This window comes from Gallus gallus, chromosome 1, assembly GCF_016699485.2.
Source record: "Gallus gallus isolate bGalGal1 chromosome 1, bGalGal1.mat.broiler.GRCg7b, whole genome shotgun sequence".
NCBI lineage: Eukaryota > Metazoa > Chordata > Aves > Galliformes > Phasianidae > Gallus > Gallus gallus.
This window is the reverse complement of record NC_052532.1, coordinates 19,587,345-19,600,151: the sequence shown is the minus strand read 5'-3', so window position 1 is coordinate 19,600,151 and position 12,807 is coordinate 19,587,345. Positions and strand designations below refer to the sequence as shown.

At 35.8% G+C, this 12,807-nt stretch overlaps 1 long non-coding RNA gene across 2 annotated transcripts in view; it reads right to left on the bottom strand.

Annotated features, from left to right (window-relative positions):
- Positions 1–6,463: 6,463 nt before the first annotated feature.
- Positions 6,464–12,807, bottom strand: part of LOC107050376 — a 43,778-nt gene continuing 37,434 nt past the window's right edge. Inside the window, exons 5-9 of one of the 2 annotated variants that reach the window (XR_005843543.1) lie at positions 11,988–12,125; positions 11,625–11,742; positions 10,675–10,799; positions 9,258–9,386; positions 6,464–7,426 (exon numbers count right to left, since the gene is read on the bottom strand). This is a non-coding gene — a long non-coding RNA (uncharacterized LOC107050376). The remainder of the gene's footprint in view (positions 7,427–9,257; positions 9,387–10,674; positions 10,800–11,624; positions 11,743–11,987; positions 12,126–12,807) is intronic. The other variant, XR_005843544.1, reaches the window with a different exon arrangement.

The following is a 12,807-nucleotide window of genomic DNA, read 5'->3' as shown; positions in this document are numbered from 1 at the left end:
CCAGCAGCCCTTCATCACACCAGACATCTGCTCACCTTACCTAGTAACAGTTTTTTTCTGGGCTTAGTAATTAGCAAAGCCCCTTCTAGAAAAGGCAAGTATATTCAGCTGCTGAAACTTCCCTCACTTTATGTATGGGGAACAAGTGACAACAGAAATTGTATCTGCAGTTCTGTCACTGCAGTATTCTATTTAAATTAGGTCAGCTAGAGACTTCACTAAGTCAAGACTTCAGAGCTGGACCGATAACAAATATGACAAGCAATTTAGAAATCAATCTTAGTTTACCCCTGAAAACTGTCTGTTTAAAATTCACTGTCTCAAATGAAGAATAGGTTTTTAAATCCAAAGTTTATATTAAATTTTCATAATAAAACATGAGGCAGCTAGGCAGCAATAAACGTTGATCTACAGTTAAATGACAACAGCATTATCAGAATACTGAACTAAAACATTTTATACAATAGTCAATAATGTAACAGAATAGACAGGGGAATGAAAAGAACTGCTCTGATTATATGAGATCCTAAATTGCTTCTACTGTGACAGAGACCCTGTAAATGAGTTTGCAGAGTCCTAAGCTAGGAAATTCAAGGTTTCCTTTCATCTTGATGCAAACACTGGTAGCCACAAGTTCCCAAGCTTACTCTCAGTCACTCAGTGGCTCCTGCCATAATATGAAGTGAATAGTGATTGATGAGGTTTGCAAGGAAATTTCATGGCATCAAAATAGTAAAAAACACATCTACACTATAATGTGATACTGAATAACTGTTTTGCAATCATATACTAATAGTGTGACACAAATTACATTGATGGTTTTGCATTCACATAAAAATGTTGAAGAGGACTGGAGAACTTTAAACAGCCAGTACCTTTTGATCATTATTATTGCATGGTTGACTCCTCGCTCTGAATTATAATTTTCACTTAAGGTTTAACTTTAATTTTAATTTTATTTACTTCTACAGAATTCTAGTATTTCCAGACCTAATCTGCGTATTACTTTTTAAGATGCCCTGAATTGTTCCTATGGACTACTTCACTGTGTCAGGTGGACTGCAGCCTAATTATGTTGTACTTTCAGTCTGCCTTAAAAATGTAACTTATCTAAAATATTTGTTCCTAAAAATATGGGGTTGGTAGACTGACCAGATGCCCACCCTGTCACTGCCCTTAAAAGATATAGCAAGAAAAGGCTTGTGGGTAGAGATGAAAATAGGAACTAGGGAAAAAATTGACATGGAAAAAAAGTATTTATTTATCATCAATTAAAAAACATGATGAGAAGATAATGAAAGAAATAAAATACCTTCACCCCAGCATCTCCCTTTTCTACAGGCTCATATTCACTCCTTTGTTCCCAACTCTTCTATTTCTCCTACCTCTCTGCCTTTATCCTGGGACACGCACAGTGATGGGGAATGGCAAGTTATACTTAGCCTATAACAGTGCTTAGTTCCTCTCTGCCACTCTTTCTTCCTTACACTTTCCCCCTGCAGCAGTGTGGGCTCTCTCTATGGGCTGTAATTCCTTCAGGGAATACCCAGTTGTTCCAGCATTGTCTTCCATTGGCTGCAGTGTAGATGTCTATTCTGGGGTGGTGATTGCCATGAACTGCAGAGGAAATATCTACACCACTGTGGACCTCCCCTTGGAGGGAGGATTCTATTCTGTCTGAAGATCAAGTAGAAGCAGACTATAGCCTGAACTAAGGGACAGAGTAAGACCAAGCATTCTTCCCCTGAGATTATGTTTATATCCATTCAATGGGACCCACAAAATTTAAAGTGCAGCACAGTTGTATCCAGGAAATTTCTTACAGACTGGTTTGTATGTTTGAGTAAAGGCCAAGGACTGAAGAGGTGTCTCCCAGAAAACTTGATGTTTACTGGTCTGATGAACACCTGGCTGATGCTTGATGACCATGAACAAGAACTCTCTTGAAAAATAAAGCCAATTGTGAGACAGATGTTTTTAGTTTTTTACTGCCTAATCAGATGAGTCTAACTCATGTAAGGAAGCAGATGTCATCAAGTCAAGAAGATGGAAGCATTACATGACAATGGGAAGAACTCAGCCATCTGAGACTACTAGAACAGTTTTAACCTTTCCTTTCCAAGCTGCTCAAGGCAGATATTTCCTGAGGGGACACCATCAGCAAAATAAAAGGATATTGCAATAATCTCAGCTACAAGATGTACACTAGAGATTAATCTTCAGTCTGAGAATTTGGGGAAAAAAAATCTAACAACAGTGTGGGCCTTTCTGTTAAGTAACAGGAGGAGCATCAGTACAGGCACAGGACAGTTTGTCTGTGTTCTGTGCTCAAGCCAGGTTAGAGCTCAGGAGCAGTCCAAACACATACACCATTTGCCAAACCAGGTCATACAAATTTCATGTTTCAGCTCCTGGTAGAACATAATGATTTGTGTTACCTCTGAAGTATTCATTTGAATGTTGCTTTATTGATTTAAGTGAATTTTTGTAAATCATGAAACCCTTTGTTCTAGTCTGAGAATACATATCAGTTAAAAAATAATAATAAAAAGAAAATCAGAAAACAATTTACAGAGCAAAGTCATGATAAGCAAATTAAAATCAAGTGAATGAAAAGATATTAACCCTTTTAAAAATGAAACTATTTTTCTAACTTCTGTTGACTCTCATTTGCAAACTGATTCAAAATTATTATGAATTAAACTGCTCTGTTTTTATTTTTTTCTCACATTTTTTTTCCCTCACTCCTTGCCAACAAGCATTTTAAACCTTTCTTCAACACATTTTCCCCGAGGCACTGTCATGTTGGCAGTGGGGCCCAGCCATGCCCTGTCACAGGGCTGTTGGAGCCAGCTGGCATCATCTGTGTCTGGCACAGGGCAGCTCCAGCCTCTCCTCACATAGGCCCTTGCATCACCCTGCCAGCACCTGGGCATGAATAAACAGTGAAACAACATAGGGAGAACCAGCGAGCCAGAAGGCAGCTCCAGCCTGGATCTTGACTCCTTCAGTGACTGCTGCAATCTTCAAAGCTCACCTGGGGCCGTAGGACAGTGCTAGACAAGTTCTGATGAATTTCTGAACATGCTAGTCCAACAGAGGGGACCAAAACTGTGGCTATGGCCATTAGTCCCTCTAGCAGAACAGGATAACTCTATTTTATTGCTTTAACCTTGGGTGTTATGTTACATATATTTGATGGGCTGCTATGTTTTATCTCACCAGTGCATTTTTTTCTGGCAGAAGAGCTGGTGAATGTCTCACAGATGCAAATATAGGTGTGAGAACACCTTTTCTGATGGCAATACATTAATGAGATGATTTAATGTGACAGAACGGGGACATCCTACCTGTTTCATAAAAGACTGATTATATGTGCTTCAGAATGTTCCTACTGAAAAATAAGACAGATGGAATTTTAGATAAGCCCATGTATTAAAAATCATTTGCTTGTTTGTTTTAACAGAAAGTGAGAATGAGGGATCAATTGTTCCTGGCAATACAGAAACGAGTTAGTCTGAAGGAGGTGCACTAATTCCTCTTTTCTTTGTTAGAATTAATTAGTAGTGCAATTTCTACAAATTTGTTTTTATAACTATTTTTTTTCCAGTAGCATCTGAATATTTAGAGACAAGTGTCAAATCGGAGTAAAGAAAATGGTTCAGAGAGTGAAGATTATCTTTCCTTCTTATTGCTCGGTTACTTCAGAAATCAGATAAAAAATGCTTGGTTTCTTAGCATAAGGCAAAACAGCCCTCAATAAATTAACTAGAGAAAATAATACAGCACATAAAACATGGGTAGGTAATGTTCTCACTGAAATGTCAGAGCCCTCTTTAAATCTCAAGTAAAACTTATCCTGGAATTCTAGGACTCTCAGTTTTCTTACTTTTCTACATTCCTGACCTCCACAAGACATTTCTTGAGCCTCCATTTGGGAAAGCACTTAAACACTTCCTTTGTGTTTAATTTTTAGATAGTTTTTAAGCCATACACAAGAGCAGACCTAAAACAAAACTACAAGGTGAGAGAGCATCTCAGTATTCTCAAGAATACATTAGCTCCTCTTTCAGAAGGAATAGATAGTATTTTTGGATAATTTTATCACATAACTCATGACTGGATATATACTAAAATTACTGAAACACTGCTGATGAAAAAAAAATAGAGAAAAAAAGAAACATCATTTGGAAAACGCCCATTTAAAGTGTATAAAATAAAGTGTATAAAACATGCAGAGTCCTGCACTTTTCACCCCTAGGTTTATTGTCAGAGAGCCTGAAGATAGTCTGCTGGCAATCTCCTAGGATGTGTGTGAATCATGGTGTGTTAATTGCACACCACATCCTACCAGTTTGTTTTTTAGGGTAGCCTTGGGTCACTGCTAGCAAGTGATTTGTACATTCCTTAGGTAAATTTTGAAAACTGTTTTTTGAAAAAAAAACAGTTGATTCATAAGAAATGCTCATTAATAAGTGAACAAGGACTTGGGTGAAGCTTCAGAGTTACATTTTGGGAATGTTATCATCTCCAAGGCTAGCTGTTGAGGAGACAGTTGTAACAAACAAAAACAAAAACAAAAACCAACCAAACAAAAACAAACAAAAACAAACAAACAAGCAAACAAAAACATTGATAAGAAAAGAAGGAGGCCTTCACCCTTTCCTTTCTGCATACTCCTGCTACTCATGCTGAACTCATCTGATCACACTATCTACTTTGACTCTAGCTGAATAAAAGACAGGTCTCAGATGAGAACACTGTGTAGGTGATCACATGTGAGTCAGAACTGGCATAAAGGAAGGACAGACTACATGCATGGTTGGAAGCAGAAGGAGTAGAAGATAAGAGCAGTGAAGGAGGAAGGCAGGGAAAAGAATGGAGAAGATGGTAGGAAAGAACCTATAAACTGTTCAGATAATTCAACTATCTCATGAAAACACATCCGTAAGGTGATTCCTGTAATGTCTCATTGCATCTTGAATGTGACTCTAAACTTGTGGTAAACTATGTGGTATGTTCTGAAATCCCAACATTTATTAATAGCTTTCAACCTTTCCTTTCATCTCTTGCACTGGAAATAAAACCTAAAAGGTGAATAGAATTTTCTTTACCTCGTTTCACTGTTTTCTCTAGTTGCTTTCTTCTACATGAGTTGGATTTCGTTGCAGTACCAAACAGTAAAGAACCATGTACATTTTATCAGGTGTTTGCTTGCTTGCAATTTTTGGTATCTTGTTGCTTCTTCCAAGAACTATCAGGTCTTTTGACTTGAGACATAAGCAGAGGTGAGAGCTGTAAGTCTCTACCCTCTTGAACTGTAATGTATTCAAATCCATCTTGCCTATGATCCTGGGGTTTGCAGAGAACCCAACGTAACAAATCTTCAGTATTGATGAAAGGACTCAAATGAGCTTTCCCCATTTTCCTTCTTCTTAACTCAGATCTACGTGTCTTGGCTTTTTTACCTTTTCTTCTGATTTCTCCCCTTCTTTATAGTCGTCTTCCACATATGGAAACATTGACAGAAGAAAAGCTTTTAGTTTCCACTGTTTTCTTCAACTTATATTAATAAAGACATATAACTGATTTTTCCCTGTTGGGCCACTGGAAACCTGGATGGCTGATTTTCTTGTTTGCAGAAGATTCATTCCTTTATCTATACAGAAATGCTAATGAAAATGTAAAATATTCATATTGCATACCTAATTGTGTAATAAACTGAAACATGTACAGCCATATTTGAAAAACTCTGGTCTAAATAGCAGTAGCCTGATAAACACCTAAGTGGAATATAGAATGTTCAGTGTTATCCAGCTAATATTTTTTTCACATGCAGTTTTATTAATAATGACAGTAATGAGGTCATGTAGAATAAATACAAAACGTAGATACAAATATATATATTCTTACTGTAAATATTGACTAGCGTTGGAGTTTAGTAACCAAAGATTGACATGCCATTGTTACTAGTGTGTATTTGTTATGGTGGTGTTTTGTTTATTTGTTTGCTTTTTGCTTTTAAGTGTTACTGTCTAGCCTCAGCCAGTATTATTTTCTGTATTATGGAAATAGGGTGAAGAATATTGATGGAAAAATCTATTTCAGTTTTTAATTTACTCTGTAGACTCAGGCAAATAAATCCAAATTTATCCTATAAATGAACCATGGAGATTTTTCCTTTTCTTTTTCAGAAATCTCAGTTGAAACATCAGTGTCTTGCCTTCCTACTTCTGACAGAAGTATTTCCTGGAAACAAGGAACACGGTAACTCTCTACAATGGAAAATCTGGCAGTGGAAAAATAAAAACATCCTTATCCCTTTTCTCAAAGGTTACATATGATTTCCACTTAAGAGAAACATTTTGTAACAACATTATTAACAGACTTCTACCATTTAAATGTCGCAGAAAGATCACAAATGTATTTGCATAACTAAAACACATCCAGTGTACACAAGAAGAATGGATATGAATCTTTTTACTTCTGCTTCATAAATATACACATTAGTGGCCTCTGTCACTTCATTATTAAGCCTAACAATGATACTATCATTACGACGTCATAGAAGTGGTATTTCATTTTCTGCCTCAATAGGAAACTTTGTTGTCTCATTTTAGAGGTTTACACACAATTGTAAAAAGTCAAATGTTAGCACACTTTAGAATTATTGACATTTCCCTTCCCTTTCTGATCTCACAGCAGCTGCAAGCTTAAATTATCCAATCAGACCAAATTGATTGAAATTTAATATTGTCAATTTATTGACATTCCTTTTCAATTTGTTTCCGTTTTTCATGCACTATGGACAGCATCTCTCAGTGCTGAATTATTTATTTGTAATCAGCAGTTGCTTGACATGGAAACAGTGTACTACTTTATCTAGATGAACAAAGAACAGATTGGTGAGTAAGTACATTTACATAATGAGCATTTAATCTATACCTTTGAGAAATGCTTTAGGATTACTTTATCTGAAAATCACAGTAAGCATGATACTCTCACTATTTTTTTTTTTTTTTTTTCTTTTCCCAAAGTCTGGACTGAATTCTGCATCACTTACACCCAATTGAAAGAAAATTATTAACTTTTGTCTCTCTAGAATTTCCATAGATGCTTTTCTTCTTTTCTTTCTTACACACGGAACTTACATGCATATAAGATTTGCAGCTTTATGCATTGTAGATAAACAGTGAATTCTGCTACCAGATAAAGTACTAGATTCAATAAAAAAGTCATCTTTACGAGATAACAGTTTTGCAGTAGGTTGTTAACAGAGATCATAGTTAATTGAAGAGTCTTTTCAATTACTTTCAGAATGAATAACACTGGAGGTTGTTATTCTGTTGTTGTTATCTATGATGATTCTGTGATGATTCTGTCTTTTTTTTTTTTTTTTTTGCACAGTTTATGCAATGTTCATATCCTATAATGAAGAAAAAAAAAAGATTACAAGAAAAGAAAAGGCTATTACACAATTAATTTGAAGTGATTAGGATATTGTTACTGAAAGTTGAAGTTTTACTCAAATTCCTACTGTAATTAAAATTCATACCAAATTCAGTGGCATTTTTTTTACCTCTGAAATTTAACCAGATTAGAAGGTCATGAATGACTATATGATAAAAAGCTCTTGGATGTTTCATTGTTTAAAGGATCCCTCCTTTGAAGCTAAACTTCATAATAGATGGAAAGGATATGCGACAAACACTATAAAAAAACGTGTTTAAGGTGTGACTAGGGATTTGCTGTGTTCTTCTGAGTCCTAGGTGCAAATCAGCCTACAGAACTCTCAGACACCGGGAAAATCTCAATAAGAAGAAGCTGGCCTCATCTGTACCTGCCCTACACCAAGTTTACAACAGTCCCAGTCAAAGAAACAGGAAAGGACACTTCAAAGAAAGTATTGGCAGGATGTTTAGGACACTAATTCAGGATGCAGACAAACCAGGGCCATGTCTGCCTTAATCAGGTGAATAGGCTGGAAGAGTATCATTCTAGGTAAGCTATCACTGTTCAAGTTCTCTCCATTTTTCTCTGGGGTTCAACTCATTCTGAGTACAGATCTGAAATAAGGCAAACGTATTTATTGCTCAAAGTTCCTTATTCCCTCTATTAGATAAGCAAGTGGCTTAAGCTAATGACCTCAGGCTCAGATGTAGGTACTGTAGACACCCACACATGGTGTTATGAACCACATGGAAACCAGCATCTTTGTGAGGGAAGAGTTACTGTGCAGTTCAAATCAGTGAGGTCTTTCCTTATGTTCTGCATTTGGTTTTGACTGTGAAGAGCAATTGATCCACTTCTAGTAGTGAAACTGTCTTGAATTTATGAGGAAATTATAGAATAGCTTGGGTTGAAAGGGACCTCAGAAGGGATCATCAAGTTCCAATTCCCTGCCACTGGCAGGGCTGACAACCACTAGATCAAGTAACAGGTCAGATTGCCTGGGGCCCCATCCAACCTGGGCTCATGCATCTGCCTACAATATCTGCCATCAAACCACCTAATTCTATCAGATTCTCTGATAAATGGGCTTCTTCTTCAAAATTTCCAGTTGGCAGGACCTAAAATTATCATAAGGACATTACTGATACCTGTTCCTTGACTTCAGAGTGCTTAGAATAAGTTAGGCAATTCATCTCGCAGTGTCTTAAGATGTACTTTAGGAAAAAATAGCCACTCCCAGTTCTTCTACCTAGTAATATTCTGTTTTCAACTACTAATTTTACAGCAAAATGAATCATATATAGTACAAAATATGACATCACATATGCTAAATAAATTCATTTTTTCTATTAAACATAGCAATACTATATATTTTCACATGGCATTTATCCAGTTGCTTACTGAGCACACATTTTAAAGATAATTTTCTAAATAGCTAACAAACAGATAATATAGACATATTAAGATAAGACTATTTTAAAAAGGTCACTGGAGACTTTTACGGGTAACTTCATCATTTGTAGTCATAAACAGCACAAACACATTTTACTGAAGTGTTCATAATCATCCATGGCACATACCATATACACCTGTAACTCACTTGAAACTTTTATTAATAATAAATGAGCCCTAAATAAATTATGTATCAATTTACCTTCACTGTAAAGTACAACCCTGAGGTGGATGATAACCGTGAAGTATTGAGCACGAAACTTGCAACAGATTTTCGTCTGCTAATCCAAATTTTCTATTAAGAAACTAGTTATTTTAATTGTAAGTTAGGCGAAACAATTGTAAACATTTACCATTTCGGCATTTCCTTTAGGACTTGAAGAAAATCACGATATTCTCATTTGCAGCCAGATGCTTCCCTGAGATTGCTGTAGTCGAAAATTTGCTTATGTAGGTGAACATTTGTAAGAAACAGTAGCAGTCTGTAAATTGCATACGTAGCTTAAATAATTCTGAACATCAATGTTTAGAAATCACAGCTGCAAGTTTTTATGATTTATCCAATAAAAGAATAATGAAGTAGATCATTATGATTGAAAATAATCAATTAAAAATGTCTGCTGAAGGTTCTTTACCAAAGTGCTTTATGGATCATGTGAAAAATAAATCCTTAAAAAACTTATATTCTCCCTTCCAAAATCCAGAAGTGAGTTTCTGATGCTTGACTTTACAGGCCTATCTACTGCCCCATAGCTCATCCCTCCCATACTATGGGAGAATAATACTATTCATCTAGAATCACCCTCAAGGTTTTTACCATGGTGATGGAAAACAACTGCTTGACTCCTGAAGTCTCTAGAGGCAGACATACTTATTTATTTAAAAGGTATCTTGATTGCAGAAGAGTCAGGAAGGCTGTTATAGCTGATCAAATAAAGTGAAAATGATTTGTTGAATAATTTATCTGACAAATATGGGCAAAATCTGGCAAATACATTGTTCATCAAATAGTACTTGCACAAGTGAATTGAAAAAAAACAACCTCTAACAGTCATATGCCTACATATATAAAAATCAGTTTCTAGGTCAAATTGAAAATAACTTAAAGGAATTTTCTTGAAGTAATCTAGGGACAGGTTCATATAATTTAAGCATTTAAGTTTAACAGTGCTATCTTCAAATTCTCTCTCAAAACCTCTAGATAGTGATGGTCCATAAATATCTCAGCTTTCATCAGTAAATTCCCTGAGCAACTAACCTCCTTCTTCTATATGTCCAGAACTAATTCACTTTTATCAGGTCTGAACACCTCTGTGTATATTTCACATCAAGGATCCAAGGGCTAGGTTTTTCATGCTTATTTATGCTGAGGATTCTGCTCTTAGGGCATAATGAATTCCTTTAGGGGCAGAATTCAAATATCTTGAGAGCCTCCACTTTTATTCAAAGCTCAAGGTGATTCCTTTTATACACTAGCCTCATATCTTAAAGATGCAGAATAGAAAATGTCAGTTCTTTCTTTTGGGAGGGTTAAGGGATATATATTCTACTTCCCAGGAAAGAGTTTTTGACTACTATTGATTTTGCCAGATTGGCAATGAAATTAATAATAGTAAAGTCATACAATCATTAAAATACCACCTCAGGCTTTGTTTCTCTTATCCTGAATAGATTAAAAATCTACACTATAAACATGCTGCTGTGATCTGGGGGAGGAGCAGAAAATAGCATGATGATTATTATGTAGGAATAACATATAAAAAGCCTTACCCACATGTGCTTGTATTTCTATCTTTCTCTTTCCTTCAACAGTGTTCTTCTCCCTCTTAAGTAAATCCATGACTGGTTATGGTTGCTTCCTTGTCAGAACAGGTAAAACCAGTCTAGTTTTTCACCTGTGGTGAAATTATGTACTTTCTGTTGGAGGTTCATCTTAGAAATTGAAAGATTAGCTGAAAAGCCTGTATTTGCTGGCACAGTGTCTGTTAGCAGTGGAATGGATATCACATACATCTGATTCAGGGAATATAAAAAAAATAATCTGTTTTCATCCAAAAGTCAGTACAATCATAACCCTGTTTTTACGTGACATTGCTTCAGATTGGGAAGGCCATAGGGCTTGGCCATTTGGGGCACTTTAAATAATACAGAGAAAGAAGAATTGTATTTCCTTCTGTGGTTTATGTGGCTTTTTTGTGGAGCATAATTTTGCCTTGGATTACTTTTGTTGATGTGAATGTCAGGCAAAGCTTCACTGTTTTCTGCTCACTGTCTTGTCTGTCTTACAAGAGTAAGTTTTTATGCAGTTGCAGTGCATAACTATGTAATTAAGACCAGGAAAACAGGGTGAGTCTACAAAGTACTCTGTCCAATGCATCATTCATATTTTTAGAGGGAAGCTAGTATTTGTTTCAAGCAACATGCAAGCAGCTATGGTTAAATTTCTTCCATTTTTTTTTTCCATCAATTGAGCTAAAGTGTTCTATAGGGTTGAGCTGCAAGACTAATATAGTGTAAATTACCGTATGTAAGTTTTTCTGTTCTATTCCTCTGAGATGGAGATGAAATTTCCCAGATATTTAAAGGAATAAGTGGCACAATGGGTTAATTACTTTCAGTTCTGGGCTCTCACCATAAGGAGGATTAAAAAAAGAAGAAATGAAGCTACCAACCTCAAAGCAAACTTCTGTTTGCTGCATTAGGAGGGATGCAGTACTTACGGACACATCTGGTAGTTGATTTTCTTGTAGAGAAGTACACGTCAGGCAAAGACAGTTTGCTGAAAGTAACCTCCTGAGCAATGTTTGTCTTCTCAACATCTGTGTTTAGTTGAGGATTCTGTATGAAGACACATTTACAATCACTAGAGAATGAAAATCGGGATTAAATGATTTATAGCATTCTTTCATTACTTAGCTAGATGATTCATATCAATTGCACTAATGCAGATTTGCATACAGCTAAGGTTTACGTAGTGATTTGATAAAGATATAGCAAATATTTACTTTCAGGGAGGATTGTAACTAGTGTATCTACGTATTCTCCCTTTTCTTTCCTTCTTCCTACCATATTCTTTTACTTACCTTATCACACACATGCCGTATTTTTCAGTCTCCCCTCCATTCGTCACTAAGTTTTCATTAAGAATATATGCAGTTCCAAATCATGATCCCAGAAGCTCCAACATCTGATGCATTTCTATTAACCATTCACTAAAATATCTAATATAACATGAATTAAGGACAGGGAAAAAAAAATAAAGAAGTAGTAATATTGGCAGGGATTCATGGTGAATAATTATTCCAATGAATTTGTTCAAATAAATTATTTGGATTTTTTTCATTATGCCACAAGATCCTAGCACCAGGCATGAAATATTAAAACACAGCAAGAAATCTACCATATAAAGCTATAAAAAGTGAAACCATTGATAGACACCTAAAGAGACCAAATAGCCCAGCTGAAAAAAAATAATGACATTTCTTAGGAAACAGTAGAATAAAAATCTACAGCTTGCAGAGCATTTTGGCCTGGTACAAAGATTTAAGATAGCCCTCTTTTTATTATTCTGAAATCTGGTAAAACAATGTAATTTCTCCTAGGTCATATGCTCAGTTATTAATATTTGGAGTTCTTTTTTGATCAAAATTAAGAATCTTGCCTACAGAAATGACAACTGCATTTTAAATACAAGCAGTGCCTGATCACAGTAGTTAAGATTGCACACATCTCTTAACCTAACAGTCTTCTTGCATATTTGGTGTACCAAATTAGAGGCACAGAGTCAGGTTCTCCCATAGTTTTCTCCTGTTTGATTTGACTCTTACTCTACTAAAAGTATATCCAACCAACCTTTAAATGGAAGATTGCTGGCAGGTGAAAAAGAGTTAATATGGTAAGGGT